At 47.1% G+C, this 27477-nt stretch overlaps 1 protein-coding gene and 2 non-coding genes across 4 annotated transcripts in view; 2 read left to right on the top strand and 1 right to left on the bottom strand.

Moving 5' to 3' along the window:
- The window catches only part of KPNA2 (karyopherin subunit alpha 2), a 140903-nt gene that overhangs the window by 102142 nt on the left and 11284 nt on the right, over nucleotides 1-27477 (top strand). The window contains exon 1 of one of the 2 annotated variants that reach the window (XM_050762455.1): nucleotides 26626-26668. The exons of the other annotated variant lie outside the window; for it this stretch is intronic. The gene's annotated coding sequence lies outside the window, so the exon portion shown is untranslated. Of the gene's footprint in view, nucleotides 1-26625; nucleotides 26669-27477 lie in introns of those variants that run through there. 2 annotated transcript variants of the gene reach the window in all.
- Nucleotides 7219-7325, top strand: LOC126940111 (U6 spliceosomal RNA). Its single transcript, XR_007720622.1, has one exon. It is a non-coding gene; the product is annotated as a U6 spliceosomal RNA (small nuclear RNA).
- On the bottom strand, nucleotides 10587-10659 carry TRNAR-CCG (transfer RNA arginine (anticodon CCG)). Its single transcript has one exon. It is a non-coding gene; the product is annotated as a tRNA-Arg (tRNA).

Below are 27477 nucleotides of genomic sequence, written 5' to 3'. Positions count from 1 at the left end.
GGCATGAGCCACCGCGCCCGGCCTACATGAGTAAATTCTTTAGTGGTAATTTGTGAAATTTTGGTGCACACATCACCCGAGCAGTAAACACTGCACCTAATTAATAGCCTTTTATCCCTCACCCCCTTCCCACCCTTTCCCTCTGAGTCCCCAGATTCCACTGTGTCATTCTTACGCCTTTGCATCCTCATAGCTTAGCTCCCACTTATGACTGAGAACGTATGGTGTTTGGTTTTCCATTCCTGAGTCACTTCACTTGGAATAATAGTCTCCAATCCCATCCACGTTGCGGCAAAATGCCATTAATTCATTCCTTTTTATGGCTGAATAGTATTCCACTGTATATATATACCAGTTTCTTTATCCATTCATTGATTGATGGGCATTTGGGCTGGTTCCGCATTTTTGCAGTTGTGAATTGTGCTACTATAAACATGCATGTGCAAGTATCTTTTTCACATGACTTAGAAAGACTGAAGTCTTATCTGGGGTGTGTGTGTTCTCGCCATCTCTCTTTTAGCTCATTCACTCTGGCTACGTGGGGAGGACATTCAAACAGTCTATGGAGAAGTCCACATAGCAAGCCAGTGACGTCTTCAACCAATATTCAGTAAGAAACTGCAGACTGCCAACAACCAATGAGTGACCTTGCATGCATATTTTCTCCCAGCTGAGTCTTCAGATAAGAGTGCAGCTCCAGGCCACTGCTTGACTGAAACATCCGGAGAGACCTGAGCAGAACCACCCAGCTAAGTCCCTCCCAGATACCTGGCCCACAGAAAGTGTGATGTAATAAATGGTTTCTGGCCGGGCGTGGTGGCTCACGCCTGTAATCCCAGCACTTTGGGAGGCCAAGGCGGGCGAATCGCCTGAGGTCAAGAATTCGAACCAGCCTGGCCAACATGGTGAAACCCCGTCTCTACTAAAAATACAAAAATTAGCCGGGCGTGGTGGCAGGTGCCTGTAATCCCAGCTACTTGGGAGGCTGAGGCAGGAGAATCGCTTGAACCTGGAGGCAGAGGTTGCAGTGAGCTGAGAGCATACCACTGCACTCCAGCCTGGGTGACAGAACAAGAGTCTAAAAAAAAAAAAAAAAAAAAAAGGGCAAGGTGGCTTGTGCCTGTAGTCCCAGCTACTCAGGAGGCTAAGGTAGGAGGATCGCTTAAGCCTGGGAGGTTGAGGCTGCAGTGAGACACGATTGCACCATTGCATTCCAGCCTGGGAAACAGAGTGAGATTCTGTCTCTAAATAAATAAACAAACAAACAATAAAATAAATGGCCACCCTCGGCTTCCAGTTGAATAAAACCACAATAGTGTTTCCTGGTCTACACATTCCTTCCTTTGGCACTAGGACCTCTGGACCCACTGAGTCCCGGGTCCCTGGCAAGGAAAGCAAAAATTCTTCGTGTGAATTCTTAGGGGCCACTGTGGGAGGAGCCACTCCCACTTCCTCTCCTCGCTTCCTGGACTCATTCTAACATTGTCTAAGTCTAGGAACGGCAGTGCTAGCAGAAGCCCCACAGGCAAGGGAGGAAAATCCACACCCAGAACACGGGTCTGTGGCCATAAGAGGCACTGTCCCCACACCCCAGTCTGGTCACTACAAAAAAGGATGGCCTCTCAAGGTGCGACCTTCATCTTGGAGCAGCGCCCTCTGCTGGTCACCCCTAAGATCTGTGGCCACGCCCATCCCGCTTCTAATCCTCGCCAACAGAGGTAGGGGTTGGTGTGTTTTGTTTGTTTGTTTATTTGTTTGTTTATTTGTTTTGAGACGGAGTCTCGCTCTGTCGCCCAGGCTGGAGGTTCAAGTGATTCTCCTGCCTCAGCCTCCCAAGTAGCTGGAATTACAGGCGCCCGCCACCATGCCTGGAGACTTTCTGTATTTTTAGTAGAGACAGGGTTTCACCGTGTTGGCCAGGCTGGTCTTAAACTCCCGACCTCAAAGGATCCGCCCGCCTCGGCCTCCCAAAGTGCTGGGATTACAGGCGTGAGCCACCGCGCCCAGCCTCTTCACTGTTTTTGTAGCCTTTTTCTCGTTTTATTTGAAGTTTCTAATATCCCCCAGTTTAACTGAAGTGGTCTTTGTGGTTCTGATTCTCATCCCTCTTGTTGTTTTTGTGGGATTTCCAAGAAGAGTAGGAAAAAAAAAATGGCATCTTCACTGTCGTTTTAATGTTGGAAGCTGGTAAATGTTAAAAGTATTATAGTATTATAATTTCAAATACTGTGTTAAGGGCAGGCGCGGTTGGTTCATGCCTGTAATCCCAGCCGAGGCATGCGGATCGCTTGAACTCAGGAGTTCAAAACCAGCCTGGGAAACATGGTGAAACCCCATCTCTACAAAAAAAACAAAAATTAGCCAGGTGGAGTGGCACACACCTGTAGTTCTAGTTACTTGGGAGGCTGAAGTGAGAGAATCACTTAAGCCCAGGAGGTGGAGGTAACAGTGAACTGAGATCATGCCACTGCACTCCAATGTGGGCCACAGAGCAAGACCCTGTCTTAAAAAAAAAAAAAAAAAAAATCAATCAATTAATTGGTGACCCTAGTGAACACCTGATACTTTATCTGGCTCAATTAAAATAAAAAAGAGAATTTTATTCAAAAATTTCAGACCACTGAATTTTGCCAAATGATTCCATTTACTAAGGATTCCATCTTTGGTTCTAATGTAATGTATATTCCCTATATTCCCTGTGGAGAAGATGGATTTCTCCAAATAACTGGATCCACAGTCATGTAATGCTAGTGGGGAAAATCACCCCAGCTTAGATACTATCAAATGAATTCCAGCATATGTGGGCTCTCCCATTAGTTGTCTCCTCACCTGCCAGCCTGCCTCTCTTGGCAATGCTAGGGTTCCAGAATCAGGCCCTAAACTCAGCAAGGGCCTCCATGAGGGCCATATTACACCTTAAGCTTCCCAGATGTCTATTTGGAACCACCTTTGACTTACGCCCTTACTTTGCCGCTGAAACTGCATGGGAACAAAGAAGAAATCATAAAAACAGGGACAATTGATGTGGCTCTAAATATTTTAATGTGGCTTATCAATAATGTCGTCATACTATCCCTGTTTGCTAAGCCTTTATGGCAGTTTCTCCACCTTGATACTGTTGACATTTTGGGCTGGATCATCTTTTTTTTTTTTGAGACATTGTCTTGCTCTGTCGCCTAGTCTGGAGTACAATGACATGATCTCGGCTCACTGCAACTTCTGCCTCCCAGGTTCAAGCGATCCTCCTGCCTCAGCCTCCCGAGTAGCTGGGATTACAGGCACCCACCACCACACCCGGCTACTTTTTGTATTTTTAGTAGAGATGGGATTTCATCATGTTGATCAGGCTGGTCTTGAACTCCTGATCTCAGGTGATCCACTCGCTTTGGCCTCCCAGAGTGCTGGGATTACAGGTATGAGCCACCATGCTCCGCCGGGATCATCACTTTTTGGGGGGAACTGTCCTGTGTGTTTTAAGATGTTAAGCAGCATCCCGACCTCTGCCCTCTAGATGTTAATAGCAACCCCCTCCACTTCCATTGTGACAATTGCAAATCTCCAGATATTGCCAAATGTCACTTGGGGAGAAAAATTGGCCCAGTTGAGAACCACGGGACTAAAGTAAGCAGAATTATCAGTATAAAACAGAAAATTGACCTCTACCATAGCAGAGTTTTTTGTTTGTTTGCTTTTAGAGACAGGGTCTTGCTCTGTCACCCAGACAGGAGTGTGGTGGTGTGATAATAGCTTACTGCAGCCTCAAACTCCTGGGCTCTCAGGAGATTGAGAAGCAGTGAGTCACAATTGTGCCACTATATTCCAGCCTTGGCAACAGATGGAGAACCTGTCTCAGAAAATAAGAAGCAGCGGAAGAGGAAGAAGAGAAAGAGGAAGAAGGGGAAGGGAAGGGGAGGGAGAGGGCAAGGGAGAAGGGGACAGAGACTCTGGGGCTCAAGCCATTCTCCTGCCTGAGCCTCCCAAAGTACTGGGATTACAGGTGTGAGTCACTGAGTGAATTAGGGTTCTCTAGAGGGACAGAACCAATGGAAAAAAAAATATATATATATATAAATAAAATAATATAATAAACTCATATATGAGTTTATACATGTTATAATAAACTCATATATACGAGTTTATACATGTTATAATAAACTCATATATACGAGTTTATATACGTTATAATAAACTCATATATACGAGTTTATATATGTTATAATAAACTCATATATATGAGTTTATGTTATAATAAACTCATATATGTGAGTTTATATATATGTTATATAAACTAGCTCACACGATCACAAGCTCCCACAAGAGGCCGTCTGCAGCCTGAGGAGCAAGGAGAGCCAGTCCAAGTTCCAAAACTGCAGAACTTGGAGTCTGATGTTCAAGGGCAGGAAGGATCCAGCATGGGAGAAAGCTGTAGGCTGGGAGGCTAGGCCAGTCTCTCTTCTCACATTTTTCTGCCTGCTTATATTCTAGCTGTGCTGGCAGCTGATTAGCTTGCGCCCCCCGAGGTTAAGGGTGGCTCTGCCTTTCGCGGCCCACCGACTCAAGTGTTGATCTCCTTTGGCAACACCCTTACAGACACACCCAGGATCAACACTTAGTATCCTTCAATCCAATCAAGTTGACACTCAGTATTAACCATCACACTGAGCTGGGCCAAAGCTGAACTACTCGTTAAGCTTTTGTCTGGAACCTTGATTCAGGAGCAAGTGGCCCGAGGACAATGAAAACCATCAGACATGGCCAGGCATGGTGGCTTATGCCTGTAATCCCAGCACTTTGGGAGGCCGAGGAGGACAGATCACTTGAGGTTAGGAATTTGAGACCAGCCTGGCCAACATGGCAAAACCCCATCTCTGCTAAAAATATAAAAATTGGCCGGGCATGGTGGCTCACACCTGTAATCCCAGCACTTTGGAAGGCCAAGGCAAGTGGATCAACTGAAGTCAGGAGTTCGAGACCAGCCTGACCAACATGGTAAAATCCCATCTCTACTAAAAATATAAAAAATTAGTTGGGGATGGTGGTGGGAGCCTGTAGTCTCAGTTACTTGGGAGGCTGAGGCAGGAGAATTGCTTGAACCCAGGAGGTGAAGGTTGCAGTGAGCCAAGATCGTGCCACTGCATTCCAGCCTGGGCAACAGAGCAAGAGTCCATCTCAAACAAACAATCGGAGGCGCTGGCTACAGTGACGGCCATCTGGCTCTGACATTTGCTGTGCTTCCAGCTTCTTGCTTTTCAGGGGCTCTGGTCTTTATTCTTGCAGGTTCCCAAACCTGGTCCTACAGCTCCCCACCTCCTGTCTCTTTAGTGATTTAGTGAGCGCTCTCTCCCCTCTAATTTTCCAGTGAGTTATAACGTGCTTTGCTTAGGTAGGGCTGGTTTGTTTCCATTATTGACAACAAGAGGGAATTGGTCAAGGAGTCTAAGGAGTTGTCTGGAGAACCAAGAAAAGGATTTCCTGGAAGCCCAGAAAAAGTGTGTTTCCAGAAGAAAGATTCAACAGGAATTTCTAATGTCAGGGCCAACTTAAGCAAGACAGGGACTGAAAGATGTTCCTTAAATTTGTCTATGAAGAGGCCACTGCTGGGGAGGAGTGTGTCAGGTGGCAGCGGAGGGAGGACAGCAAGTGGGGACTCTGGACACGTAGACACCACTCATGATGCAGCCTGGCTGCTCGGAGAGAGGGCAAACAGGAATTGTGAGAAGCACCATAGGCCCGGGGCTGAGCTTGAAGGGGTGGAGAACCTGCAACCTGCAGAATGTTTTTTTTGTTGTTGTTTTTGTGTGTGTGTGTTGAGCTGGAGTCTTGCTCTGTCACCCAGGCTGGAGTGCAATGGTGCGATCTCAGCTCACTGAACCTCCGCCTCCTGGGTTCAAGCGATTCTCCTGCCTCAGCCTCTTGAGTAGCTGGGATTACAGGCACACGCCACCACACCCGGCTACTTTTTGTATTTTTGGTAGAGATGGGTTTCACCATGTTGGCCAGGCTGGTCTTGAACTCCTGACCTCAGGTGATCTGCCCACCTCGGCCTCACAAAATGCTGGGATTACAGGCTTAAGCCACTGCGCCCAGTCTTGCAGAATGCTTCTGCACTCAGGCAAGAGCCAGCAGAGGGACAAGCTAAAGGCACTCAATCACTATTTGCTGACTCCAGCTCAATGGACTATGGTGAGTGAGGCTAGAAACATCTCCCAGAGAGAAGGAGCTGGGCTCAGAAGGAGGCTGAAGAAGGGGAAGAAGGTGGGAGAGGCAGATGAGCACCGTAGAGGACTGAGCAGCTGTCAGAAGCTCAAGGGGCAGAGAATCCAGGATGAGTTTGTGGTGCCCAGACTTGGGGGCTGCACATTCCAATATCTGTGCATTTGGGGGATCAAGGACACATTGTCACTGTCTGTAATTTCCAGATGCTGGCTGCAGGTGGGGGACAGGAGACCATGCAGTTTATTTTATTTTATTTTATTTTTTTGAGATGGAGTCTCGCTCTGTCGCCCAGGCTGGAGTGCAGTGGTGCAATCTCGGCTCACTGTAACCTCCACCTCCTGGGTTCAAGTGATTCTTTTTGCCTCAGTCTCCCAAGTAGCTGGGACTACAGGACCACACCACAATGCCCAGCTAATTTTTGTATTATTAGTAGACACGGGGTTTCACCATATTGACCAGGCTGGTCTCGAACTCCTGACCTTGTGATCTGCCCACCTCGGCCTCCCAAAGTGCTGGGATTACAGGCATGAGTTGAGTTACTGCATCTGGCCGTTTTGTTTGTTTTGAGTTAGGGTTTCGGTCAGGCTGGAGTGCAGTGGCATGAACACAGCTCACTGCAGTCTCAATCTCCTAGATTAAAGGATCCTCTGACCTCAGCATCCTGAGTAGCTGGGACCACAGGTGTGTGCTACTGCATGCGAGGCTGATTTTTTTTTTTTAATTGTTTCGTAGAGATGGGGGCGGTTTCACCATGTTTCCCAGGCTGGTCTTGAACTCCTGGTCTCAAGTGATCCTCTCCCCTCAGCTTCCCCAAGTGTTGGAATTACAGGCATGAGACACTTCACCTGGCCGCAGTTCAGATTTTTTGAATACCTACTGCATCCAAGGACCTAATGTGGCCACCAATATTCAACTCTGAGATACCTACCAGGAATTGAACTGGAAATTATTCTTGGTCTTCTGTATTTATTAATGCTTTCTGGTTTAAAAATTCAGCACTAAGTGCTCGCTTCGGCAGCACATATACTAAAATTGGAACGATACAGACTAGATTAGCATGGCCCCTGTGCAAGGATGACATGCAAATTCGTGAAGCGTTCCATGTTAAAAAAAAAAAAAAATTCAACACTAATTTCTAATCTTAAGGGACAAGGGTATCCATTAAAATTCTCCACTGGTTATTAGTGGTTGGATTTTCTTTTAATACACTTTTTATTTTGGAGTAAATTCAGATTTACAGAAAAGCTGCAAATGTAGGGCAGAGTTCTGGCATATCCCTTAACCCTAATGTTAACATCTTATGTCACTATGTATATTTGTCAAAACTAAGAAATCAACACTGGTTCATTACTAGTAATGAAATTCCGGTCGGTCGCGGTGGCTCAAGCCTGTAATCCCAGCACTTTGGGAGGCCAAGACGGGCTGGATCACAAGGTCAGCAGATCAAGACCTTCCTAGCTAACACGGTGAAACCCCGTCTCTACTTAAAAAAAAAAAAACAAAAAACTAGCTGGGCGAGGTGGCGGGCGCCTGTAGTCCCAGTTACGAGAATGGCGTAAACCCGGGAGGCGGAGCTTGCAGTGAGCTGAGATCCGGCCACTGCACTCCAGCCTGGGTGACAGAGCGAGACTCTGTCTCAAAAAAAAAAAAAAAAAAAGATACTCCACGCTGTACAGTATTTGAGTCTACTGATTTTTTTCCACTAATATCCTTTTCTGTTTCAGACTTCAACCCAGGACACAACATTGCATTTAGTGTTTAGTTGTTTTTAAAGAGTAGGGATGAACTCAGTGGATGTTCCTTTTGTACAAGTGTGCAAGAAGAGTTTAAACTTTCCAGGCTAGGCTGGGTGCCGTGGGTCATGCCTGTGATCTCAGCACTTTGGCAGATTGAGGCAGACGGATAACCTGACATCAGGAGTTCAAGACCAGCCTGGGCAACATGGTGAAACCCAGTCTCCACTAAAAATAGAAAAATTAGCCAGGCATGGTGGCACATGCCTGTAATTCCAGCTACTCTGGAGGCTGAGGCATGAGAATCGCTTGAACATGGGAGGTGGAGGTTGAAGTGAGCCCCCATCATGGCACTGCACTCCATCCTAGGCAAAAGAGCAAGACTCTGTCTCAAAAATAAATAAATAAATAAAAATTTCAAGCTAGTCAACTGAACTGATCTGAAAAGCTTAAACTCTGATTATTGTGTGTGTGTTTTTTTTATTTCACTAATTTGCAGATCTCTCTCTCTCTCACACACACAGGCACAAACAAACGAACTGTCCTAATTACAATTTGTTGTTCATAATACTTTGAAGACAGCAACAATAAATTATGTTTATTATAGTTGTATGGTGTAACTCCACAGTTACTCTGCTATAAACTTTCCTTAGTACTGTCCTGGAAATCTGAGGCCAGCACAGTTGGATCTGCTCACACATCCCTTGGAATAAGAATAGGGAGAAAGTTTCGTAAGTGTGGCTGCCCATTGTGAATCTCGGGTTGAAAAAGTAGACAGAACTCGGAAGGCTGAGGCAGCAGAATCGCTTGAACCTGGGGGACGGAGGTTGCAGTGAGCCAAGATCGTGCCATTGCACTCCAGCCTGGGCTACAATATCGAGATTCCATCTCACACACACACAAAAAAAGTAGAAAAAGAGATGATGCCATATGTTTAGTTGCCAGTTTGTGTTTGGTAAAGTCTTTTTCGTTTAAAAATCAGTAAAAGTTAAGCAAGAATAAATGCTTCCTCCATGTGAGCAATTTTTGTCAATTACATCTCAATAATGCTGGAGAAAAACACTTTTTAAAATTATTATTATTATTATTATTATTATTTATTTTCGATAGAGTCTCGCTCTGTCACCAGGCCGGAGTGCAGTGGTGCAATCTCGGCGCTCATTGCAACCTCCACCTCCCAAGTTCAAGTGATTTTCCTGCCTCAGCCTCTCAAGTAGCTGGGACTACAGGCAGGCGCCACCACGCCCAGCTGTTTTTGTATTTTTAGTAGAGACAGGGTTTCACCCTGTTGGCCAGGGTGGTCTCGATTTCTTGACCTCATGATTCGCCCGACTTGGCCTCCCAAAGTGCTGGGATTACAGGCATGAGCCACCATGCCCGGCCTTATTTATTTATTTATTTATTTTTTTAAGACGGAGTCTGGCTCTGTCACCCAGGCTAGAGTGCAATGGCACCATCTCGGTTCTCGATTTACTGCAACTTCCAGCTCCTGGGTTCAAGCGATTCTCCTGCCTCAGCTTCCAGAGTAGCTAGGATTACAGGCATGGGCCAGAGCGCCTGGCTAATTTTTGTACTTTTAGTAGAGACAGGATTTCACCATGTTGGCCAGGTTGGTCTTGAACTCCTGACCTAAGGTAATCCGCCTGCCTTGGCCTCCCAAAGTGCTGGGATTCCAGTTGCGAGCCATTGCGGCTGGCCTAAAAAAAAAAATATATATATATATATATATATATTTATTTATTTATTTAGAGACAGAGTTTTGCTCTTGTTGCCCAGGCTGAAGTGCAATGTTGCGATCTCGGCTCACTGCAACCTCCGCCTCTCAGGTTCAAGAGATTCTCCTGCCTCAGCCTCCCAATTAGCTGGGACTACAGGCATGCGCCACCACGCCTGGCTAATTTTTCATATTTAGTATTTCAAATGTTGGTCAGTCTGGTCTCGAACTCTTGACCTCAGGTGAGGCCTCGGCCTCCGGAAGCACTAGGATTACAGGCATGAGCCACGGCCTGGTTTTTAAATTCTTTTTAAAGATTGATACTTCATATCGATTTTGAGTTTTTTTGTTTTTGTTTTTTGAGACAGGGTCTCGCTCTGTTACCCAGGCTGGAGTGCAGTGGCCCAATCGTATAACTCACAGCTAATTTTAAAATTTTTTTCTGGGAGGTTGGGGTTGGGGGTGGTGTCGTCTCCTTATGTCGCCCAGGCTGGTCTCAAACTCCCGGACTCAAGCTATTCTCTCGCCTTGGCCTCCTAAAGAGCTGGAATTACAGGCGTGAGCCACCCCACCCCGAATAACAAGTGATACTGTGTTACATTCGTGTAATATGTAATGATCAAATCAGGATAACTAGGATAGCGGTCACCTCAAGCACTGATCATTTCTTTGTGTTTGGAGCATTTCAAATATTTTCTTCTAGCTACTTTGAAATATACAGTAAATTGCCGTTAGCTATAATTACCCTACTGTGCTTCGTAACACTAGGTTTCACCGTATTTTTGTACCCATTCGCTGACAGTGTTTTTAAAACTCTCAAAAGCACCTCTTCATTTGTGATAACGATAGCTGCCGAGAACCGAAGGAACCACGTCGCAATCTGTCCAACGATCACCCTTTATTCCACCAAAACTAATCACACGCGACCCAGATGGGACTCGAACCCACAATCCCCAGCTCCGGAGGCTGATGCCTTATCCATTAGGCCACTGGGTCACCACAGGATCCGGCTTCTCACACCCTCTCCTTACGTGATGCCATCATCACGCTCCTGCCCCCGCGCATCGCGGTCTCGCGCCCAGCGGCAAGTGATTTGGCAGCCGCCCCCAGCTGCGGCGGCGCGCGCCTGCGCTTTTCTGCGTCGCTGTCCCTGCCGGCAGCCTGGACCTCCCGCGCGCCTGCGCCGTGGGCCCGGAGCGGCCGCGAGGGCTGCGGAGCGCCTGCGCCTGACCCTCCGATCCCTGCTGCCGGGTAACTGCATGGCATCCGCGCTGCCGGGTTTGGGTGCTCGCTTTCCTGTTGGGTTCTTCGAGCGTTCTCAACTCTGGTTGTCCATTGGGCTCACCTGGGGAACTTTAAACAAGGTTCCAGTGCCTACCCCATCCCATTCTAGTTCAGTTGACTTGGGCGGATCTGGGCGCCTTCAGTTTACAAAGTTCCCCGGGACCCTCTGCAGGGCAGGCGGCATTGGGAGCCCTGCAGATCGCGAAATCCTCCCGCAGCTTCCTTCTCCCGCCAACCTTCTTGTCCCTTTCTTCTCTTTCTTTCCCGCGTTTATTCAGCAGAGATTAATGTGATAACCTGTTATGTGCTAGGAACTGTTGGACTCCTGGGTGAACAGGCTTTTCCATCCCAGAGAACTTCAAATCTGACCTCTGTCCCTTCGGCCGTTTTCCTCCCCCTGACTCTTCTTTCCCTCTGGAGTAAAGGGAAAATTAACACAACAAGGTCCCTAAGTGCCAAATGGTACGGGTTTGTCTCCCCCTCGCCCCCAACCAACATCCTGAAGTTAACTTTTGAGTAAAGATTTAGAGACTTTCTGGTGCCATGCACAGTATCTGTATGCTTGTTTCATGTAAATATGCTGCATTTGTGATTTTTACAAATACACAATTTTGTTTTATTCTTAGACACGTAACACTTGTTCTTCACAAGTTTGTATAAAATATGGCTAAACCGGCCGGGCGTGGTGGCTCATGCCTATAATCCCAGCACTTTGGGAGGCTGAGGCGGGCGGATCACCTGAGGTCAGGAGTTGGAGACCAGCCTGGCCAACACCTGATGAAACCCAGTCTCTATTAAAAATACAAAAAAAATTAGCCGGGCGTGGTGGCGTGCGCCTGTAATCCTAGCTACTAGGGAAGCTGAGGCAGGAGAATCGCTTGAACCCGGGAGGCAGAGGTTGCTGTAAACCGAGATTGCGCCACTGCACCCCAGCCTGGGCGACAGAGCACGACTGTCTCGGGAAAAAAAGAAAAAAAAAAAGGGTAAGCCAAGTAAAGAAAATCGAAATTGGGCCAGACTCGGTGGCTCACGCCTGTAATCCCAGCATTTTGGGATGCCGAGGTGGACGGATCACTTGAGGTTAAGGAGTTCGAGACCAGCCTGGCCAACAAGGTGAAACTTAATCTCTACTAAAAACGCAAAAATTAGCGGGGCGTGGTGACGAGCGCCTGTAGTCCCAGCTGCTCCGGAGGGTGAGACAGGACAATCCTTGAACCGGGGAGGCGGAAGCTGCAGTGCGCAGAGATCCCGCCACTGCACTTCAGCCTGGGTAATAGAGCAAGACAACCTTTACAAAAAAAAAAAAAAAAATGCCGTGCGCGGCGACTCACGCCTGTAATCCCAGCACTTTGGAAAGTCAAAGCGGGCGGATTACGAGGTCAAGAGTTCAAGACCAGCCCGGTCAACACGGTGAAACCCCGTCTCTACCAAGAATACAAAAATTAGCCGGCCGTGGTGGCGCGTGCCTTTAATCCCAGCTACTGGGGAGGCTGAGGCAGGAGTGAGCCGAGACTGCACCACTGCACTCCAGCCTGGAAGGTAGAGCAAAACTCCGTCTGGGGAAAGAAAAAAAAAGAAAATCGAAATTGGCCCTAATTTTTATCAGTCCAAGTTAACCACTACTACAAAATGTATTAACATTTTGGTGCATATCTTTCTAATCTAGGCTGTGTGTGATATGTCACTTAACTCACCTTGGTCTGTGAACTCTGAGGCATTCAGGAAATGCTTTTCATGAAAACAAGTTATTTATTGCGTTGACATTTGCACCGATGGTGAAATAGCAAATTTAAGGCAGTTGAACTAAATTACTAATAGTCATAATCTTTACCTTCGTGCACTGGTGGGGGGAAAAAGCCAGGTTTACTGAAGCATATCCTTGGTGATGCTCTAAGAATAATTAAGTGTATTAAGTTTCAACGCTTGAGTGCGCGGCTTTTTAATATTTTCTTTGACAATAGGAAGTATGAATAAATCACCTCTATGCATACGAAAATACAATAGTTTTTGCTTGAGTAAAACACTTGTGGGATGTTCCAGTTGCACTCTGAACTAGCTGCTTTTCAATGGAACCGAATTTTCATTGAAGGAACAACTGACAGACAAACTAGATTATTCAGAGTCGGGCAGTTTGCAGATGTTTTTTAGAAAATATCTGAGCATGTCGCTTCAAGGAAAGTGAGCATGTCGCTTCAAGGAAGATAATTTAACTGTTTGTGGCTAATGAAACAATTTACACTTTCAAGGGAAGGCCGGGCGTGGTGGCTCACGCCTGTAATCCCAGCACTCTGGGAGGCCGAGGAGGGCGGATCACGAGGTCAAGAGAAGATCGAGACCAGCCTGGCCAACATGGTGAAACCCCCATCTCTACTAAAAATACAAAAATTAGCTAGGCGCGGTGGCACGCTCCTGTAGTCTCAGCTACTTGGGAGGCTGAGGCAGGAGAACTGCTTGTACCTGGGAGGCGGGGCTTGCAGTGAGCCTAGATGGCGCCAGTGCACTCCAACCTGTCCACAGAGCGACAGAGCGAGACTCCGTCTCAAAACAAACAACAACAACAAAAAACTTTCAAGGGAAAATTTAAAAGCCTGAAGCCTTTAATCCAGCACTGTAAGCTTGATAGCTTTCAAATACCTAAAGACATTTCTGTTTAATGAGTGCAATGTTTTGATGTTGTACAATTCAATGTGTTAACACTTGGAAGATCTGCATACCTTAAAGTCCAATATGTTCCAAATGACCAATACATAATGTTCAATATTCGTGCATGGGTAAAAGTAAAATATGCATCCAAGTGGAGTCCAGACTAATGAGCCACTGTGCATGGCCAGACTAATGGATTTCAATGTAACAGAATACGGAAAGTTTGGTGATATGCTCTAGTTTTCACATTGCAGCATATTTTCTTAATTAATTGACTATTACTTTTTAGCAGTTTTAGGTTTGCAGAAATATTGAGTGGAAAGTACAGAGGGTTCCTGTATATTCCTTCACTTTCCCTCACCAATTTTCCCTGTTATTAACAGCTTGCCTTAGTATGGTATGTTTGTTACAATTGATAAACTAATACTGATACATTATAATTAACTTTATTAACAATAATATAATAATAATAACATAATACTTAATATTTAATAGTATACATTAGTATTAAAGTCCATAGTTGACACTATAGGGTTCACTCTTTGTATTGTGCATTCTATGGTTTTTGACAAAAGTATAATGTCATATATCCACTGTTACAGTATCACACAGAATAGTTTCACTGCCTTTAAAATGCTGTAGTCCACCTATTCATTGTCCTCTTCCTCCCCTAAAACCCTTTCCAACCACTACTTCTTTTTTTTTTTTTTCTTTTTTTGAAATGGGGTCTTGGTCTGTCGCCCTGGCTGGAGTGCAGTGGTCTGATCTCGGCTCACTGCAACTTCCGCCTCCCGGGTTCAAGCAATTCTCCTGCCTCAGCCTCCCGAGTAGCTGGGACTACAGGTACAAGCCACCATGGCCGGCTAATTTTTGTATTTTTTAGTAGAGACGGGGTTTTACTATATTGGCCAGCTGGTCTCGAACTCCTGACCTCGTGATCCGCCCGCCTCGGCCTCCCAAAGTGCTAGTATTACAGGTGTGAGCCACTGCACCCGGCCCCAACTACTAATCTTTTTAGTCTCCATAGTTTTATCTTCTCTAGAATGTCATTTACTGTAGTTGGAATCATACAGTGTGTAACCTTTTCATATTGGCTTCCTTCATTTCGCAATAGGCATTTAAGGTTTCTGTGTGTTTTTCTCATGGATTGATAGCTCATTTCTTTTTTGCTTGCTTGTTTGTTTATTTGTTTGTTTTTGAGATGGAGTCTTGCTGTGTCGTCCAGGCTGGAGTGCAGTGGCAAGATCTCGGCTCAGTGCAACCTCCACCTTCTGGGTTCAAGCAATTCTCTCTCCTGCCTCAGACTCCTGAGTAGCAGGGACTACAGGTGTGTGCCACCATGCCTGGCTAAATTTTTTTTTTTTTTTTTTGAGATGGAGTCTCACTCTGTCACCCAGGCTGGAGTGCAGTGGCTATGATCTCGGCTCACTGCAACCTCTACTCCTGGGTTCAAGCAATTCCCCTGCCTCGGCCTCTGGAGTAGCTGGGATTACAGGCATATGCCACTATGCCCAGCTAATTTTTGTATTTTTAGTAGAGATGGGGTTTCTCCATGTTGGCCAGGCTGGTCTCAAACTCCTGACTTCGGGTGATCTGCCCACCTCGGCCTCCCAAAGTGCTGGGATTACAGGCATGAGCCACTGCACCCGGCCTATATTTTGTATTTTCAGTAGAGACGGAGTTTCACTGTTTTGGCCAAGCTGGTCTCAAACTCAAACTCCTGACCTCAAGTGATCTATCTGCCTCGGCCTCCCAAAGTGCTGGGATTACAGGTGTGAGCCACTGCACCCGGTCTGTTTTTTTTGAGACTGGTTCTCACTCTGTTGCCCAGGCTGGAGTGCAGTGATGCAACACGTCTTACTGCAGCCTCCAACTCCCACGCTCAAGTGATCCTTCCACTTCAGCCTCTCAAGTAGCTGGGATGACAGGTGTGCACCACCATGCCTGGCTAATTGTTATATTTTTTGTAGAGACCAGGTTTTACCATGTTGCCCAGGCTGGTGTCAAACTCCTGGACTCAAACAATCCGCCCACCTTGGCCTCCCAGAGTGCTGAGATTCTAGGCATGAGCCACCATGCCCAGCCTTCTTTTCTTTTTCTTTTTCTTTCTTTCTTTTTTTTTTTTTTTTTTTTTTTTGAGACAGTCTTGCTCTGTTGCCCAGGCTGGAGTGCAGTGGCTCAATCTCAGCTCACTGCAACTTCTGCTTCGCAAGTTCAAATGATTCTCCTGCCTCAGCCTCCCTAGTAGCTGGGATTACAGGTGCATGCCACCACGTCTGGCTAATTTTTGTATTTTTTTTGTAGAGACGGGGTTTCTCTGGGCTGGTCCTAAACTCCTGACCTCAGGTGATCCGCCCGCCTTGGTCTCCCCAAGTGCTGATATTACAGGTATGAGCCACTGTGCCTGGTCCAGCCTTCTTTTTTATCATTGAATAATATTCCATTGTATGTTCATATACCAAGGCCGGAGGATCGCTTGAGCCCAGGAGTTCAAGACCAGCCTAGGCAATATCACAAGACTCCATCTCTACAAAAAATAAAAATTTATATTACCTGGGCATGATGGTACATTCCTGTACACAGCTACTTGGGAGACTGAGGCAGAGGAGCCCAGGAGTTTGAGGTTGCAATTAGCAGTGATCATGCCACTGCACTCCAGCCTGGGCAACAAAGCAAGATCCTGTCATTATATGGATGTACCACAGTTTGTTTATCCATTTCGCTATGGAAGCACATCTTGGTTGGTTCAAATTTTGGCAATTACGAATGAAGCTGCTATAAACATTTGTATGCAGGTGCAGGTTTTTGTGTAGACACGTTTTCAACTCACTTGGATAAATACCACGGATTGCGATTGCTGGATGGTATGGTAAGACTATGTTTACCTTTGTAAGAAACTGCCAAACTGTCTTTTGAAGTGGCTGTACCATTTTGCATTCCCACTAGCAATGAATGAGAGTTCCTCTTGTTCCATATCCTCACCAGAATTTGGTGGTGTCAGTGTTTTGCATTTTAGCCATTCTAATAGGCGTGTGGTGGTGTCTCATTATTTTGATTTGACATTCCATAATTTTGCCGTGAGGTGAGTTTCTTGGTTGGAGCAGTGTTGTCTGTCTGGGAATCCATGACAGCATAAAAGACTTGCAGAAAGTGAATGGAAGGGCCAGCGCGGTGGCTCATGTCTGTAATCCCAGCACTTTGGGAGACTGAGGCGGGTGGATCATGAGGTCAGGAGTTCAAGACCAGCCTGGCCAACATGGTGGAACCCTGTTTCTACCAAAGATACAAAAATTTAGCTGGGCGTAGTGGCACATGCCTGTAATCCCAGCTACTCAGGAGGCTGGGGCAGAAGAATTGCTTGAACCCGGAAGGCGGAGGTTGCAGTGAGCCGGGATCATGCCACTGCACCCCAGCCTGGGCGACAGGGCAAGACTCTGTCTCAAAAAAAAAAAAAGTGAATGGATGCTGGTGCTGGCAGCAGACTGACATATTGGAAAGTAAATATGGCCCAATCCAGATAAAATGTCTCTTCCTCCTGATCTATTATGGAAAGCGTCCAATGTTATCGTCGTGATCACCAGGTAATTGAATGGTGCCTTCAGGGTGTGAAGTCAACCTCAGGGCTGGTTGGGCCCCGGCAGGAATAGTAGCCAGACCACACTCAGTAGTAGGAAGTGAATGATACTGAGCTTATGCATAGCCTCTGTCTCTGCTGCCTTGGCCACGTGGTTCATGATCCCATTAAGCAAGCACTGGCCTGGCAGGGGAAGGAGGATGATGGACATCTACAGAGCAGGCCATCATGGCCACCTGAATATTAATAGCCTGTTCCACGGTGGAGGCCTTTGGGTGAACATCCGTACAATTCTTTTTTTTTTTTTTTTTGAGACGGAGTCTCGCTCTGTCGCCCAGGCTGGAGTGCAGTGGCCGGATCTCAGCTCACTGCAAGCTCCGCCTCCCGGGTTCACGCCATTCTCCTGCCTCAGCCTCCTGAGTAGCTGGGACTACAGGTGCCCGCCATCTCGCCTGGCTAGTTTTTTTGTATTTTTTAGTAGAGACGGAGTTTCACCGGGTTAGCCAGGATGGTCTCGATCTCCTGACCTCATGATTCGCCCGTCTCGGCCTCCCAAAGTGCTGGGATTACAGGCTTGAGCCACCGCGCCCGGCCGAACATCCGTACAATTCAAATATCTATACCCTCTAAGTTCATTCCAAGAGATCCATACGTCTACCCCTTCTCCAAACCACCTTTGTTGTCAATCCTGTCTTCCTCTCACAACTTCCTGACTGGATTGTTTATGACTCTTTTGGTTGCAAGAGGCAGAAGACCCAATTCGAAGTTGGCTTATGAATAAAGGAATTAACCACCTCAAATAAGACGGCTGGGCGCAGTGGCTCATGCATGTAATCCCAGCACTTTGGTAGGTTGAGGTAGGATGATCAATTGAAGCCAGGGATTTGTGTGACCAGCTTGGGCAACAGAGGGAGACCCTGTTTCTCTACAAAAAAAAAAAAAAAAAAAAAAAAAATTAATTATCCAGGTGTGGTGGTGTGCACCTGTAGTATCAGGTACTTGGGATGCTGCGGTAGGACAGTTGCTTGAACCCAGGAGTTTGGGGCTGCAGTGAGCTATGATTGAGGCGCTGCACTCCAGCCTGGGTGACTGAGCAAGACCCTGTCTCTAAAAAAAATGATAATAATAACAAAAGTCCAGTTCGGGTGCGGTGGGTCATGCCTGTAATCCCAGCGCTTTGGGAGGCCAAGGCCAGTGGATCACCTGAGGTCAGGAGTTCGAGACCAGCCTGGCCAACTCCAGTAGAGATGGCAAAACTCTGTCTCTACTAAAAATATAAAAATTAGCTAGGCGTGATTGCAAGTGCCTGTAATCCCAGCTACTTGGGAGGCTGAGGCAGGAAAATCGCTTGAACCCAGGAGGTGGAGGTTGCAATGAGTCAAGATCATGCCACGCACTCCAGCCTGGGGCAATGGAGTAAAACTCTGTCTTAAAAAAAAAAAAGGTCCAGAGATAAGTCCGCTTTCAGATGTGTCTTGATTAGGGGTTTAAAAGAAATCAGCTGGGTGTGGTGGCTCACGCCTGTAATCCCAGCACTTTGGGAGGCTGAGGCAGGCGGATCATGAGTTCAGGAGATTGAGACCATCCTGGTTAAGACAGTGAAACCTGTCTCTACTAAAAATAAAAAAAAAAAAAAAAAAAAAAATTAGCCGGGCGTGGTGGTGGTCGCCTGTAGTCCCAGCTACTTGGGAGGCTGAGGCAGGAGAATGGTGTGAACCCAGGAGGTGGAGCTTGCAATAAGCCAAGATCGCGCCACTGCACTCCAGCCTGGGTGACAGAGCGAGACTCCATCTCAAAATAATAATAATAATGATAATAATAATAATAATAATAATAAGTAAATAAAATAAAAATAAATCAGAATCTGGTGTCTCTCTTGAACCTGTTCTGCTTTGTTCTATTGTTGCTCCATTTTCAGACAGGCTCCAGGCTCTTTCCTTACAGTGGTAAAATATTTACAACAGCTCCAGACTTTACATCCATTATCATAATTCCAAGTATAGAGGAAGTACATCTCTCCCCTATTGGTCCAAGTCCCAGGCCTGATTCTTCCCGGTCCCTACTGAGTTACATGCTCTCCATGAAGCCATCCCTGTGACCTAGGGGAAGGGTTATCCTCCTTGGCTTATGCCAGTTAGAGTCCACCCAGGGTATGGAGTCAACCTCATCCAAGCACATGGACTGGGTGCGGGTGAGCGCTGGTTCCTACAGGAAAGTTAAGAATTACTCTTTTTTTTTTTTTTTTTTTTTTTTGAGACGGAGTCTCGCTCTGCCGCCCGGGCTGGAGTGCAGTGGCCGGATCTCGGCTCACTGCAAGCTCCGCCTCCCGGGTTCACGCCATTCTCCTGCCTCAGCCTCCCGAGTAGCTGGGACTACAGGCGCCTGCCACCTCGCCCGGCTAGTTTTTTTTTTTTTTTTTTTTTTTTTTTTTTTTTTTTTTTTTGAGACGGAGTCTCGCTCTGTCGCCCAGGCTGGAGTGCAGTGGCCGCATCTCAGCTCACTGCAAGCTCCGCCTCCCGGGTCTACGCCATTCTCCTGCCTCAGCCTCCCGAGTAGCTGGGACTACAGGCGCCCGCCACCTAACCTGGCTAGTTTTTTGTATTTTTTTTAGTAGAGACGGGGTTTCACCGTATTAGCCAGGCTGGTCTCGATCTCCTGACCTTGTGATCCGCCCGTCTCGGCCTCCCAAAGTGCTGGGATTACAGGCTTGAGCCACCGCGCCCGGCCGTTTTTTGTATTTTTTAGTAGAGACGGGGTTTCACCGTGTTAGCCAGGATGGTCTCGATCTCCTGACCTCGTGATCCGCCCGTCTCGGCCTCCCAAAGTGCTGGGATTACAGGCTTGAGCCACCGCGCCCGGCCAGGAATTACTCTTTTAACAGAAGTGTGCATATCTGCTGGGCAACATAAAAGAATTAATGACCCTTATACCAACCAACCAGCCAAACTGGTTTTCACTGTTTGGGAATCAGTGTAGATCTCACCTTGGGATATGTGCCCTTTGAGAAAAATGTGTACCAGCTGCATGCTTCAAGGTTCCCTACCCACTAGGGAGTTTGACTACTTACTTTCCTTCAGAGCTGTGTATTAGTCCATTTTGTATTGTTATAAAGGAATATCTGAGGCTAGGTAATTTATATTTTTTTAAAAAGCGGGATTGGGGGGGTTGGTCACTCATGGTTCTGCAGGCTGTACAAGAAGTATGGTGCCAGTATCTGTTTCTGGTGAGGGCTTCAAGAAGGTTCGAGATGGAGTCTCACCCTGTCACCCAGGCTAAAGGGCAGCGGCACAATCTCAGCTCACTGCAACCTCTGCCTCTCAGGTTCAAGTGATTTTCCTGCCTCAGCCTCCTGAGTCGCTGGGATTATAATCACACGTCACCATTCCTGGCTAATTTTTGTATTTTTAGTAGAGGCGGGGTTTCACTGTGTTGCCCAGGCTGGTCTCAAACTCCTGACATCAAGTGACCCACCCCCCTTGGCCTCCCAAAGTGCTGGGATTGCAGGCATGAGTCACCCCGCCTGGCAGGTTACATTTTTATTTGGTGATCAGTAAGGTGGTCAAGAGCTCTTTCTCAAAACGAGGACAGTTCCTTACTGAAGGGTCTCCATATGTGGCACTGATCTCTGCAGTTTCCCCGAGGATGCAGTTTTGCTTCTGAGTTACTCTTTTTGTGGGGAAGGGAGCACCAGTGACTTTCATTTAGCCAAGCCTGCCACCGTAGCCCTGACGCAGAGGGTAAGAAAGCCAGCGTGGGGGTTCTACCAGCAGCTGGGAACATCCGTCCCACCTGCAGACTCAGGAACAGGCAAGTAAACCCAGGATGGGTTTGGAGACTCTTCAGCTGACACAGGGACCCAGGTTCCTTCCATGTTGCAGCCCTATCACCTTCTTCATAGGGCTTCCAATGTGACCAGCTTGTCTGCTTCAAGCCAGGGAAAGGAGAGAGAGAGACACCATTTTGTAAGTGCTAACCCATTAGACAAATGCATTACTTTCGCATCAACTAGACTTACGGCCTCACCTCGATCCAACGAAACTGAAAAGTAGAGTCACTGGCTAGGCAGCCATCTGCCAGCAACAAGGAGAACAAATGGAAGGTGAAACGTGAGTTTTGGTGGATAACTAGGGATTGCTGACACACTAAATTAAATCAGAAAGGGCTGTATTTGGCTGAGCACAGTGGCTCGCACCTGTAATCTCAGCACTTTGGGAGGCTGGGGTGGGCAGATCTCTTGAACCCAGGAATTCTAGACCAGCTTGGGCAACATGGCAAAATCCCATCTCTACAAAACATACAAAAATTAGCTGGGCGTGGTGGTGCATGCCTGTAGTCTCAGCTACTTGGGAGGCCGATGTACGAGAATCACTTCAGCCCAGGAGGTTGAGGCTGCAGGGAGCTCTGATTGTGCCATTGCACTCCAGCCTGGACGACAGAGCAAGACCCTGTCTCAAAAAGAAGAAAAAAGTGAGAAAGTGGTGTATTTGAGGGATGTTGTATAGTTTACAGAACTGAAACATGAGTTTACAAGACGGCCTAGAAAGACAGAAACCAAAGGACCTCAGCTTCAGTAGCTAGCGGCCCTGTGTCTTTCAGCCAACTCAGCTCCAGCCCCTTTCTTTCTTTCTTTGTGTGTTTTCACTCAACATTCATAGTTTCAAGGAAGAGAATCTGAATGGATTAAAAAAAAATTTTTTTTTGAGACAGCATCTCACTCTACCACCCAGGCTGGAATGCAATAGTGCAACCTCGGCTCACTGCAGCCTCCACCTCCCAGGCTCAAGTCATCCTCTCACCTCAGCCTCCCAAGTAGTGGGGACTACAGGCACACGCCACCATGCTTGGCTAAATTTTTTTTTTTTTTTTTTTTGGAGATAGAGTCTCACTTTGTTGCTCAGGCTGGAGTGCAGTGGCGCATCTCAGCTCACTGCAACCTCTGCCCCTGGGTTCGAGCGAATCTTGTGCCTCAGCCTCCTGAGTAGCTGGGACTATAGGCACAAGCCACCGCACCTGGCTAATTTTTGTATTTTCAGTAGAGACAGGGTTTCACCACGTTGGCTGGGCTGGTCTTGAACTCCTGACCTCAAGTGATCCACCTGCCTCGGCCTCCCAAAGTGTTGAGATTACAGGCGTTAGCCACCACTGGCCTTGGCTAATTTTTAAATTTTTATTTTTGTAGAGACGGTGGTTTGGGGGAGGGCATCTTGCTATGTTGCCCAGGATGGTGAATGAATATTATGTACTGAACGTTTGCATCCCCCTCAAAAACTCGTATGTTGAAAACCTAACTCCCAGTATGATAGTATTTGGAGATGGGGCCTTCGGGAGGTTGAAATTAGTTCATGAGGGTGGGGCCCTCATGATGAGATTATTGTCCTTATAAGAAGAGACACCAGGCAAGCCGCAGTGGCTCATGCCCGTAATCCCAGCACTTTGGGAGGCTGAGGTGGGTGGATCATGAGGTCAGGAGTTCAAGACCAGCCCGGCTAACATGGTGAAATCCCATCTCTACTAAAAATACAAAAACGAGCTGGATGTGGTGGCATGCAAGTAATCCCACTTACTTGGGAGGCTGAGGCAGGATAATCGCTTGAAACCAGGAAACGGAGGTTGCAGTGAGCCAGGATTGTGCCATTGCATTCCAGCCTGGGTGACAGGGTGAGACTCTGTCTTAAAAAAAAAAAAAGGCCGGGTGCGGTGGCTCAAGCCTGTAATCCCAGCACTTTGGGAGGCCGAGACGGGCGGATCACGAGGTCAGGAGATCGAGACCATCCTGGCTAACACGGTGAAACCCCGTCTCTACTAAAAAATACAAAAAAATTAGCCGGGCGAGGTGGCGGGCACCTGTAGTCCCAGCTACTCGGGAGGCTGAGGCAGGAGAATGGTGTGAACCCGGGAGGCGGAGTTTGCCGTGAGCTGAGATCCGGCCACTGCACCCCGGGCAACAGAGCGAGACTCCGTCTCAAAAAAAAAAAAAAAAAAAAAAAAAAAAGAAAAAAAAAGAAGAGACAGGCCGGGCGCGGTGGCTCACGCCTGTAATCCCAGCACTTTGGGAGGCCGAGGCGGGCGGATCACAAGGTCAGGAGATCGAGACCACGGTGAAACCCCGTCTCTACTAAAAATACAAAAAATTAGCCGGGCGCGGTTGTGGGCGCCTGTAGTCCCAGCTACTCGGGAGGTTGAGGCAGGAGAATGGCGTGAACCCGGGAGGCGGAGCTTGCAGTGAGCCGAGATCGCGCCACTGCACTCCAGCCTGGGCAACAGCGTGAGACTCCGTCTCAAAAAAAAAAAAAAAAAAAAAAAAAAGAAGAGACACCAGAGAGCTTTCACTATCCCTCCTCTGTGCTGAAATGAAGAGATCGTGCTAGCACACAATGAGACGATGGTTATCTGGACTCCAAACAGGGGGCCCTTCCTGGAAACTGACCACTCTGGCACCCTTATTTCAGATTTTGTGATCCAGAAATGTGAGAAAAATAAATGTTTGTTATTGAAGCCTTCCAGCCTGTAGTACTTTGTTATGGTAACCTAAGCAGACTATGCCAGTGGACTAATACATCAGCTAAAACTTGGTTGTAAATGATAGGTGTTTTCCTTTTTTTTTTTTTTTTTTTGTGACGGAGTCTTACACTGTCACCTGGGTTGTAGTGCAGTGGCGTCATCTTGGCTCACCGCAACCTCTACCTCCCAGGTTTAAGCGATTCTTGTACCTCAGCCTCCCGAGTAGCTGGGACCACAGGTGTGTGCTACCACGCCTGCCTAATTTTTTGTATTTTTAGTAGAGACAGGGTTTTACCACATTGGACAGGCTAGTCTTTTGTATTTTTAGTAAAGACAGGGTTTTGCCACGTTGGATAGGCTAGTCTTTTTTTTCCGAAATGGAGTTTTGCTATTGTTGCCCAGGCTGGAGCGCAATGGCGCGATCTCGGCTCACTGCAACCTCTGCGTCCCAGGTTCAAGCGATTCTCCTGCCTCAGCCTCCCAAGTAGCTGGGGTTACAGGCAACCGCCACCACGCCCAGCTAATTTTTTGTATTTTTAGTAGAGACAAAGTTTCCCTATGTTGGCCAGGCTGGTCTCGAACTCCTGACCTCAGGTGATCTGCCCATCTCATCCTCCCAAAGTGCTAGGATTACAGGTGTGAGCCACCGCGCCCGACTATATCGTATCTTTCAAAGGCAATTTTGGGCATTATACTTCTGTTTCAGGTTGTTTTTAGGTGCAAGTACAGAATAGCGGTTCAGAATACAGATCCTGGAACCAGGATCTGTTATGGCTGAATCCTGTCTTTGCCATGTACTGGCTGTGTGACCCTGGACAAGTTACATAAACACTTGTGATTCAGTGCTCTCTTTTGTGAAATAGAGCAAATAACAGTACTACCTCACAGTTGTGAAGATCAAGTATATTAATACATGGTAAACACTCAACACTTCTGCACACATAGTAGTCAGTATTTTCAAGCAAAAGAAACTCAACTTGGCTTGGTATGGTGGCTCAGGCCTGTAATCCCAGCACTTTGGGAGGCGAAGGTGGGTGGATTGCTTGAGCTCAGGAGTTCAAGACCAGCTTGGGCAAAATAGTGAAACCCTGTCTTTACAAAAAATACAAAAATTAGCTGGACGTGGTGGTATGTACCTGTAGTCCCAGCTATTTGGGAGGCTGAGGTGGGAGGATGGCTTCAGCTCAGGAGGCAGAGGTCGCAGTGAGCCAAGATCGTGCCACTCCACTCCAGCCTGGGTGACAGAGCCAGACCCTGTATCAAAGACAAGAAAAAAAAAAAAAAAAAAAAAAAAAAGAGAAGAAACTCAACTTGACAATACAAAAGAAATGTGTATCGGATCTCATAATTGCAAACCTTCAGAGATAGAGCGGGTCAGACCTCTCAAGGTTTCCCTACAGTTTTCTTATTCAGATTTCTAGGACTCACATCCCTCAGTTCAGAAGAACAGAGGCTGCTTTCCTACCTCCAACCAGTAAACAAAAGGCACGGGCTGTCCAACTGGATGAATTTAGGTCATGTGCCTGCCCCTGAACCATTCTCAGTAGCTGAGAGAATGCCTCACAGTGATTGGTTTAGGGGTGAATTCCTTCCACATTCTTGCATTTAGGGGGATGGGATTATGCTGATTAAGAGTAGGTGCAACCCTTTATGAACTCTGGCTGCTATACAATGAATGAGGCTGGCATTAATGACTGCAAGAATGGACAAATTTGGTGTTTGAATTTATTTATAGTAAGAAATAAACCATGACAACTTTTCTAAAATGTAATCTTTTAGAACACAAAAAAATTGCAGAAACAAAAATGGCCCATAATCCTGATGCTCTGTTGACCATCTTTGTTTTGTTTCTTCGTTTGAGCATATGGCAAAAAATGCAAAATTCAGAAATGTGTAACGAGCATAGAATGTTACTGGAACAATTGACAAAACTTGAACACAGACTACATACTAAACAACAGCATGAAATTTCAGTTTTTCTGAATTTGACGACTGCAGTGTGGTTATGTAAGAGAATGTCTTTTCTTAGGAGATACACCGTGAAACAGAGGAAAAAGGACATGATTCTGGAACTCTCAAATGTTTCAAAAAGTAACATATTGAAATCACACATAGGTACACATGTGCATAGGTATACATATATATGTATAGAGACAGCAGTAGCAAATGTGGCAAAATGTTAACATTTGGCAAATCTGGATAAGGATTTGCAATTCTGCTGCATTTGAAATTATTTAAAAATACAAAACTTGAGTGTTTGGAGAAACAGGAATAAGAAGTATTTTGTTACTATATTTGCGGCTTCTATACAGTCTTTTACGACGCAATTGAAAAAGAAAACTAAACTAAAAAATATAACATAAATCTTCCCTCCCATAGTGGCCAGAAACCCCTGCCAAGTTCTTCGGATATCCTAACAGGAAAAAAATGCAAAGCAATATGTCTTTCTATAAAGATTACTTATTTACTAATTATCATTTTTTAATTTTCATGAAGATCAACAACAAAGTTTTTTTAAAATAATGACTTTGAGAATCATTTTGCGGTATTTGTTTAAGGCTGTCGCCCAGGAAAACGCCCAGGGACCATGCGCGCTTCAACCCAGTGGAAACACGAACGGCCCAGGGACCGCCCCTTCGCGTTGCTTGACGGGATCTGGAGTCCTCCCGCTCCGCCCGGCCAGGCGCTCGGGAACCGCCCGTCTGCTCCCTCATCTCGCGATGCCATCCTCCTTTTTTATTTTTTTCCCCCCGCCCACTCGCCCCTAAGCCCTATGACTCCCTCCCCTCTCAACGTGTTTTTCAAATCCACCAATGGGCACACAGCTTGGGCTCGAACCAGCCAATCGGAATGCGGAGTCACCGGGAAATTTAAATCGCGCCGGCCGGCTGCACGAGCCACACGGTCTTTGAGCTGAGTCGAGGTGGACCCTTTGAGCGCAGCCGTCCCACAGCCGCTGATTCCCCGCATCGCCTCCCGTGGAAGCCCGGGCCCGCTTCTCAGGTACAGACTCAGGCGGCGGCTCGGCCCGAGCGCTAACGGTTTGCCCGCGGGCGGCGTTCGCCTTTGGGTGGGGGGAAGGAGGCCCCGGGTCCACGCCGAGCCTGGCTCAGCCTCCCGCGTTGTCTAGGCCTCGGGGGCGACTGGTTCATTGACCAGGCGGCTGAGTTTCGCGGGGTCTGCGGGTTTAGGGCGCCGACGCTCTTCAAACGGCAGCGGAGACCGTAACGCGTCGCGGCCGGGAGAATCGGAGCGAGCCAGGCCTGAGGGCGAATGTCCCGGGAGGGCTCGTGGCGGCCCTGGCCTCGCTTCCCCCTTTCTCGTTGCATCTTCCCCGACGTAGGGGCAGGGGCAGGGGCTGGGGGTGGCAGTTGGGAGCACTGTCTCTGACACTTTGGCCCCGGGGTGGCTGTGCCACCAAGTCGTAGGCGAGCGTAATGAAAGCAAAGATAGCAAATTGTAAGGAGGGCTTTGACTTTTGTCGTCTTCTGAATGACGCACAGCTGATGTCGTCCTAATTAAGTGCATTCGCTCCTAGTCTCTGGAAATGAAATCAAATATGCGACATGCGGCACTGCATTTTTAATGTTGACCATAATGTAATGATGAAGCAAATTTTTTTTAGTTTTCGAATCTGCACCTATTTTGGCCAAGTAAAGACAGTAAAGTAGTGCGAGCCTCCTGAGAATCTGAATTTATTGCCCTGGCACATAATTTTTAGCTGTAAGTTAACTTGGTTCCCCTACTTTGCCTTGGATTAACTATTAGGGACTCTGGAGTATCGAGCCAGGCTGTCAGAAACGGTGGACACA

Source organism: Macaca thibetana, chromosome 16 (genome assembly GCF_024542745.1).
Source record: "Macaca thibetana thibetana isolate TM-01 chromosome 16, ASM2454274v1, whole genome shotgun sequence".
NCBI classification, from domain to species: Eukaryota; Metazoa; Chordata; class Mammalia; order Primates; family Cercopithecidae; genus Macaca; species Macaca thibetana.
The sequence above is the reverse complement of the archived record's forward strand: the minus strand, read 5'-3'. Positions and strand labels throughout refer to the sequence as shown.